The sequence below is a fragment of the Macrotis lagotis genome, chromosome 1 (assembly GCF_037893015.1).
Source record: "Macrotis lagotis isolate mMagLag1 chromosome 1, bilby.v1.9.chrom.fasta, whole genome shotgun sequence".
NCBI lineage: Eukaryota > Metazoa > Chordata > Mammalia > Peramelemorphia > Peramelidae > Macrotis > Macrotis lagotis.
The window spans coordinates 778,992,998-779,002,486 of NC_133658.1; positions in this window are offsets into that span (position 1 = coordinate 778,992,998).

Below are 9,489 nucleotides of genomic sequence, written 5' to 3' on the forward strand. Positions count from 1 at the left end.
GTGTATATATATATATATATATATAATCATATGAAAAAATGATCCAAATCACAATTGTTTAGAGAAATGCAAATTTAAAAAAAAAGTAATATGGTATCATCTCACACCTGTTAGATTAGCCCAAATGAGAAAAGGAGAAGATGATCAATATTGGAGAGGTTGTGGGAGGATTGGGAAATTGATGCATTGCTGATAGAGTTGTGAATGGATCCAACATTTCTGGAGAGCAATATGGAACCATGCCAAAAGAGCAATAACACCATTCTTTGACCCAGAAATTCCAATTCTAGAATTTTATCCAGAAGAAATTGTAAAAAATGAGAAAAGTCCTACATATTCCAAAATATTCATAGTAGCTCTTTTTGAAATGGCAAAGAAATAGAAGTTGAGGGGATGCTCATCGATTGGAGAATGATTGAGCAAGTTATGGTACATGAATATTATGGAATATAATTGTTCTATAAGAAACCATAAATTGTTTCTCTAGAATGATTTCTCTGAATGGACTCTAGAGAAGCATGGAATGACTTGTGGGATCTGAGGCTGAATGAAGGGAGTAGAGTCAAGAGAAAAATGTATACATCAACAACATTATGAGATGAACTACCTTGATGGAAACAACTCCTCTTGACAGTCCAGAGAGCTAGGACAATAGTATTTTACTGGTCATGGACTATATTATTCCCAACTAGAGGAAGGAAAACAAATACAGTAAAAAAAGAAAACCCTTCTGAATCTTTATCTCTTATGTATCTCTTTCCCTTAATCCTAATTCCTTGTGCCAAAATTACTAATTCGTAAATTTTTTTGACAGAATATGCATGTAAAATGCTAACCTGACTATTCCCTGTTGGGGGGATGGGAGTGGGAAAGAAGGGTGAAGGGAATTTTTGTAACTTTTAAATATGCATGTACAAATGGATAAAAATGAATAAATAAATAATTTTTTAACAAATTTAAAAAAAGAAATGAAAGGATTAGATTAGTTATTGAGGAAACAAAACTCACTCTTTGCAATTAATATGATTGTATTCTTAGAAAATCATAGAAAATCAGATAAGAAACTATTTGAAACAACAACTTTGTCATTGTTGTAAATATAAAATCACATATATCATCAACATTTCTTTATATAACCAACAAAGTCCAGCAGCAAGAGAAAGTTCATTTATAATAACTGTAAACATATAATAAAAACTTGGATATCCAACTACAAAGATAAATTCAAGAATTATATGAACACAAATACAGAACAATTTTCACAAAAATAAAGTGTGATATCAACAATTGTAAAAATATCAATTGCTCATAGGTAGGCCAAATAGATATAGTAAGTATGACAATTCTGCCTAATTCATTTATCCAGTCCCATTCCAATCAAATTACTAAAATTTATTTGATAGAGCTAAAAAAATAACAAAATTCATCTAAACAAAAGATTAAGAATGTTTAAGGGAGAAAAAAAACACTACATATAGTCAATGCCAAAGGCCAGGTTTAAGCCTGGGGCCAATACCAACCCCAGCAAAAAAAAAATAACCTTGGAACTATACTTCCTGTGTACCAGAAGCAGGACTCAGCTATCAAAATGATCAAAAAAAAAAAACCAAACAAACAAACAAACAAAAAAAAAAGTACCAACCTCAGATAGCTACTATCTAGGGATAGGAATCATAAAACATCATCTCAAAAGAAGAAAGCAGTGACAAAATACCTACATATGAAACCTCAAATGAGTTTATGAATTGTTCCAAATCCAAAAAGACTTCTGGGAAGTGCTCAATAAGTATTTTCAATACCAAAGAAAAGAGTAAGAGGGAAAATGGAGAAAAGAAATAAGTGCTTTGCATGAGAATTATGAAAAATTAACTAAAAATCTATCCCTTTAAAAGTAAAAATGATCAACTGGAAAAAAACGTAACTTTTTGAAAAAATAAAATTGATCAATTGAAAAAAGGAAAATAGCTCATTTCAAAGTAATATTAACTAAGTATAAAAGGAAACATAAAGCTAACTGTAGAAAAATGAAATGCTAAAAATTAGAATTGGATAAATGGAAATGAGACACCAAGATTCCATTAAAAAAAAAGAAAGACCGGGAAAAATGAAGAAAATTTAAAGTACCTTTTAGGAAAATATATCCAGGAAAGGAAAATTTATGAATTATTGGTTTATCTGAAAGTCTTGATGAAAAAAAGAGCCTGGAAGCTATCTGTCAGGAAATTATCATGGAAAACTACTCTAATAACTTAGAATAAGAAGACAAAACAGTCCTTGAAAGTATCCACCATTCATCTTCAGAAAGAGTCCCATGAATAAAACCTCCATTATAATAATCAGATTTCAGAATTCTCATCTAAAGAAAAAATTAAAGAAGAAACAATTTAAATAGAGTAGAACCACATTCAGGATTACAGAATTGTATCAGCTTCACTATTAAAAAATTGGAGAGCCTGGAATCAGATATTCTGGAGGGCAAGAGAGCTTGGATTAAAAACCAAGAATAAACTACCCTACAAAATTCAGTGTTATCTCTCTGGCGAAAAGATGTGTTTTCTTTTCTTTCCTTTAATTTTTTTTTTATTTATTTAAGACAATGGGGTTAAGTGACTTGCCCAAGGTCACACAGCTAGGCAATTATTAAGTGTCTGAGGTCAGATTTGAACTCAGGTACTCCTAATTCCAGGGCCGGTGCTCTATCCACTGTGCCACCTAGGTGCCCCAAAAAGATGTGTTTTCAATGAAATAGAGGAATTTCAGAATTATCTGATAAAAAACCAGAACTAAAGCAAAAATTGGATTTTCAGAAAATACATTTGAGAAATACATAAAAATGTGAATAGAAAGAAAGAAACCAACATTTATCAATAACATTAAATTTAATGCATCCCAACAGGGGAAGAAAATAATTGTAAATCTTAAGACTTCTATAGGGAAAGTTGGAGTGAGTTATGGGTATAAGATATACCCTTAAGAGGGTATGGGTATAATTGGATCATTAGGTGATTTTCTGCTATAAAATACTTTAACTCACAAGGATAATATGCCTTTCTGGGATACTTGGAAAGAGCCTGTGGTATAAATATTGATTACAATTTGGTGATCCTTATGGCTCTTGAGAACTGTATTTGTAATAGGGAGTTTACTTGGAAAGATTCTGTGGGTATAAAGTGATTTTTGAACTAATGAGGATTACAAAATTCATCAATCAATCAATCCTTGATAATTGTACTTCTACCAGGACAGATAAAAAGTACAGAGGTTGTGGGAACAAGTCAAGATTAAAATAATTAAGAGAAAAAAGGATTACATTAAGAGAAAGTGAAGCATTAGAGGATTAAATAATCTTATGAAAAGGCACTAAAAGAAGGAAGGAAGAGAGGATATGAGCACTTAGTATATTTCATTCTTATCAGGGCACAAAGAGTGAATACAATACATTCCAAATTGGTGTGGGAAATGCATCCTACCCTACAGGAAAATAGTGTGGGGAGAGAACAGTAAAAGAGAAAGAAAGTGGAAAAAGGAAATAATAAAAGGTAGGTCAAATGTAAAAACAAAGATAAAGTTAAAATAAAAGTTAAAAAAGTTATGAGAGGTAAAAGAACAGGAAAAGACAAAGACTGATAGGAAAAAAAATAGCTGATCAAGAGGCAGCAGTCAGAATAAGAGGAAAGAAAAGAGAAAAGTACAAAATAGAATGTAGGGAAATAGTGATCATTACTGGAAATGAGAATGGGATGAATTCTCCCATAAAAATGAAGCAGGTAGAAGAAAAGATTAAAAATCAGAATCTTATGATGTGTTGTTTAAAAGAAATACATTAGAAGCAGAGAGATACACATGGAGTAAAGATAAAAATCAAGAGCAGAATATATTATGCTTCAGCTGAATTAAAAATAAAAATAAAAAGTAGCGATTCTGATCTCAAAGAAAAAGCAAAAATAGATCTCATTAAAAGGGATAAAGGAAAACAACAACAGCGTCATACAAGTTTCCATAGGCAATGAACAAATATCAGTATTAAACATATATGCACCAACGGTACAATGTCCAAATTCTTTAAGGAGAAAGTAAATAAGTTCCTGAGAGACATAAGCAGCAAAATTGTAATAGTGGGAGACTTTAACCTCCCTGTCTCAGAATTATATAAATCTAACCCAAAAATAAACTAGAAGGATATTAAGGTGAGTAGAATTTTACAAAATTAGATATAATAAACCTCTGGGTAAATTGAAGATGTATACCTTTTTTTCTATAGTAAAACTTGATCATGTATTAGTGAATAGAAACCTCACTATCAAATGTAGAAAGGAAGCAGTATTAAATCAATCTTTTCAAGATCTTGATGCAATAAAAATTGCATGTAATAGTGTGTCATGAAAAGATATGCTAAAAATAAGCTGGAAACTAAATAAACTAATTTAATTTAATTTAATTTTAATAAGAATTTTATTTTTCCAATTGATATTTTATTTTTCTACTTACATGTTATGAAAACTTTTGAACATTCATCCACATGAATTTTTTAAATTGCATAATTTCCTTCCACTCTCCCTTCCCACCTTCCTCCCCTCAGTGGCAAATAGTCTGGTCAATATTGTACATACACATATATGTGTTAAACATGCTTACAGATCAAGCATTTTCAGTATGAGAAATTAGGAATAAAGAAAAAGAAAGGAAACTACAAGATAAGACAGAAAAGCATAAGACAAATTTCTTTAAAAAATAAATGCAGTATTCATTCAGATTCTGTAGGTATTTTGGGGTTTTGTTTTGCTTTTCTTCACCTGAATGTGGATAGCATTGTCCATAGCAGGTCTCCTACAAATAACCTAATTTTAAAGAATGAGTGGATTACAAAACACATTATAGAAATAATATACAATTTCATTAAAGGTAATAACATCAATGAGACATCATACCAAAATTTATGAGATTTAATTAGCCAAATTAGTTACCTAAATTAACAGAAGAAATAAAATACTCAAACAACTTCATTTTAGAAAAAAGAAATTGAAGAAACCATCAACAAATTCCTAAGAAAAAATCTCCAGTCCCACGTGGATTTACAAGTGAATTCTACTAGACATTTCAGAAATTTTAATTCCAATTCTGCATCAATTTTTTTTAAAAATGGAAGAAAATGTAATTCTGCCAAATTTCTTTTATGACACCAATGTGATGCTAATATCTAAACTAGGAAGAGCCAGAACAATGAAAATAATAGACCAATCCCCCCTAAATAACAATGATGCAATCATTTTAGCAAAGAGACTACAACAAATTATTGCTAAAATTATGAACTATGATTAGCTAAGATTTATACCAGGCAGGCAGGGATGGTTCACTATTAGGAAAACCATCAACATCATTGACTATATCAGTAATAAATACTAACAGAGATCATATAATTTTCCCAACAGATGCTAGAAAAGTCCTTGACAAAATATAACACCCATTTCTATTTTAAAAAAAAAACCCTCTAGAGAGTATAGGAATAAATGAAGTTTTCCTTAAAATAATAATCAGTATCTATTTAAAACCATATGTATTGCAGACAAGCTAGGACCCTTTCCAATAAAATCATCGATGAAGCAAGGATGATCATTATCACCAGTAGTTTTCAATATAGTGTTAAAAATACTAGCTTTAACAATAAGCAAGGAAAAAGAATTGAAGGAATTAGAACTGGCAATAGGGAAGCAAAACTTTCTTAGAAGATGATATGATGGAATACTTAGAGAACCCTAGAAAATTAGTTAAAACTACTTAAACAATTAGCAATTCAAAATTACAGATTATAAATAAATCAACATAAATCATCATCAAATATATGTGCATAATATATGTATATGTGCATATATATTTATATATAAAACAAAAAACAACAGCAGGAGATAGGAGAAATTCCACTTAAAGAAATTGTAGACAATATAAAACACATGAGAATCTACCTCTCAAGACAAATCCAGGCATTCAATGCAAACATAATTCCAAAATAATTTTCACACAAAAAAATAGCAGATCTAACTAACTGGGAAAATGACAATTGCTCATGTTTAAATCAATTTAAAATAATAAAAATAACAGTTCTACCTAAATTAAATGGATTATTTTAGTGCCATACTAATCACACAAACAAAAATTATTTTAAAGAGCTAGGGAAAATAGTAACATTCATTTGTATGAACAAAAGATTAATAATATCCAGTTTAATAATAAATGGAGAAAAATTGCAAAGGATTGTGGCCTAAGTGTACCAAACCTAAAATTTTATTATAAAACAGAAATCATCTAAACTCTCTGATACTGGCTAAGAAATACAAGTGGAATAGTTAGTTATAAAAGAAATAGCAATAAATGTTTAATGTAACCTACTGTTTGAAAAAACCAAAAACTACATTCTACAATAATAGTTCACTATTTGAGGAAAACCAGAAAGTGGTTTGAGAAAAACTAGGCATAGACTCACATCTCACACCCTATACCAAGATAAGCTCAAAATATTTCTGTTAGTTCTATGGAATGGGGATAATTTTATAACCAAATTAAAGATAAAGATCATAATAAATTATAAAATGGATATCTTTGACTACATAAAATTAAAACCTTGTACAAATAAAACCACTGCAGTCAATATTAGAAAGAATTCAGAAAGATGGGCAACAATTTTCACTGTTAGTGTTCCTAATAAATTATCCATTTCTAAAATGTATAAAGAACTGAGTCAAATTTATAAGAATCCAATCTCCAATGATAAATGGTCAAAGGATATCAACAATTTTCAGATGAAGAAATTAAAATTATCAATAACCATAAGAATAAAATTTCAATCCATTATTGATTAGAGAAATGCAAATTAAAATAACTATAAGATGTCACCTCACATCTATAAGATTAGCTAAAATGGCAAAAGGAAAATGATCAGTGTTGGAGAGAATGTGGGAAAACTGGGACACAAATGCACTATTGGTGAAATTGTTCACCAATCCAACCATTGTGAAAAGCAATTTTGAATTTTGACAAAAGAGTAATAAAACTATGCATGCCTTTCAGCAATCCAGCAATAGGTCTAGATTATAAAAAAAGGGAAAGGACACGCATTTTTAAAAATATTTAGAGCAGATTTTTGTGTAATGGGAAAGTATTGAAAACTGAGGGAATGCCCATCAATTGAAAAATAGCTAAATAGCAATTTTATATGAATGCTATGGAATACTATTGTGTTATAAGAAATCATGAGTGGTTTGAATTCAGCAAAGTCTGGAAAATTTTGCCTGACCCTGATGCTGAGTGAAGTGAACAGAACCAAGAGAGTATCACATTATCATTAACATTATGAGATGATTGACTATGATCCATAGAACTCCTTTCAGCAGTTCAGTGATCAAGGACAATTCTAAAAGCCGTGTTATAGAAAATTTCATATACACCCAGAAGAAAAATAACTATTAATTCATTAATTCTTAATATAGATAAAATTATACTATGTTTATTTTTAAAAACTTTTATTTTTAGTTCTTCGTACACCATTTGACTAATATAGAACAAAGATAGATATGAATTTACATATACAACGTATATCAAATTATTTTCTTCCATGGGGAGGGTGATTTGGGAAGGGAATGTGCTTGCAAAATGTGGAAATTGAAAGGTTGCAAATGGATGAAGGTTGAACACTATCTTTGCATGTATTTGAACAATTAACAAAAGTAAGCAAAAAAAAATAATAAAATCCTTCCATGTAGGGATGAAGTCTAATCTTATTGAATAACTTTTTTTGCTTTTACCCTGCTTACTTATTTTTGTCTCTCTTGTTTGAATATCAAATTTTCTATTCAGTTCTGTCTTTTCATTAGGAAAATTTGAATGTCACCTATTCTGTTAAAAGTTCACCTTTTTCTTTGTAAGAGTATGTTTGGGGCAGCTAGATGTTGCAGTGGATGGAGCACCATTCCTGGTGTTATGAGGGCCTGAGTTCAAATATGACCTCAGATAGTTAATAATTACTTGGCTGTGTGATCTTGGGCAAGTTGCTTAACCCCACTGCTTTGCAAAAATAAAAAAAAGAGAGTATGCTCAATTTTGCAGGGTTATTGATCCTTTTGATTTATTTATTTGATATAATGAGTTTAAGTGACTTGCCCAAAGCACATAGGCAATTATTAAGTATCTGATGGATTTAAATTAAAATTCATCACTGTGCCAACTAGCTGCCCTGGCTTGTTGATTCTTGAATATAATTTAAGCTTCTATACCTTTCAGAATATCTTATCCCAATCCCTTTAATCTTTTAATATTGATGCTACCAAGTCCTGTGTAATTCTGAATGTGAATCCTTGATATCTGATTTCTTTCTTTTCAGATCCCTGCAGGATTTTCTCCTTGACCTGAATATTCTGGAATTTGGTTAAAATATTCCTAGAAGTTTCATTTTGTGGTCCCTTTTAGATGGTGAAAAGTGAATTCTTTCAATTATAAATTTAACCTCTTGTTCTAGTATATCAGGGCACTTTTCCTTGATGAGTTCTTGAAAGATAATTGCCCATGCCCTTTTTTTTATCAATCTTGTCTTTCAAGAAGTTACTTTATTTTTTTATCTTGTTTGGCTGATTCTTGATGTCTCATAGTCTTTTAGCTTCCATTGTCTCAATTCTGTTTTTCACAGAATTATTTTCTTCAAGTTACTTTTTGTACTTCCTTTTCCATTAACACAATTCTAATTTTTATTTAGTTGTTTTCTTTTTCCATTTGCACTTGTATTTATGAAGGAATTGTTTTCCTTTTCCATTTGCCTAATTTTAGTTTCAATGAATTAGTTTTCTTTAGTTTTTGTTATTCCTTTTGCAAGATGTTGAATTTCTCTTACATTTCCTTTCCCAGTTTTTCTTCTTGATTTCTAAAATCCTTTTTGAGCTCTTCTAAGAAGTCTTCTTGGGTTGGAGACTGATTCACATTTCCCTTGGGGGCTTCACACATAGCATTTTTTCTGCAGTCCTCTTCTGAGATGGTACTGTTCCCCCCACCCCTTATTTATATAGTAACTTTCTTTCATCATAGCTTTTCTCTGACTTTCCTGATTCATTTTTTGCTCTGTTCCTGGTCCACATGGGCACTATTCCAAGCTTCTGGTTTTGGTGAAAGGGCCTGCCATCATAATTTGTGGGTTGCTAAGCTTAGTTGCTAGTGCAGCCCAAACCAGTTATGCTGGCTGCACTGTGTCTTTGAGTTATCTGTGTGAACGCCTTCCAGTTGGTCTACTATGCCACTGATCTGCTGAACGAGGACGGAGGAATATCTGCAGTATGTAAGAGCCTCCAGCTGGTCTCCTCTACACCTTACCCTTGCTGCTCTCTTGTCCCTGGGCTGGAATTTACTCACTGTGCCAGATCAAACTCCAGCCCACTCTAGTAAGACAGACCTTTTCTGAAACCCTTCTCAGATACCCAATCCTGGAAAATGCTACACTCTGTTCTTTTGTGG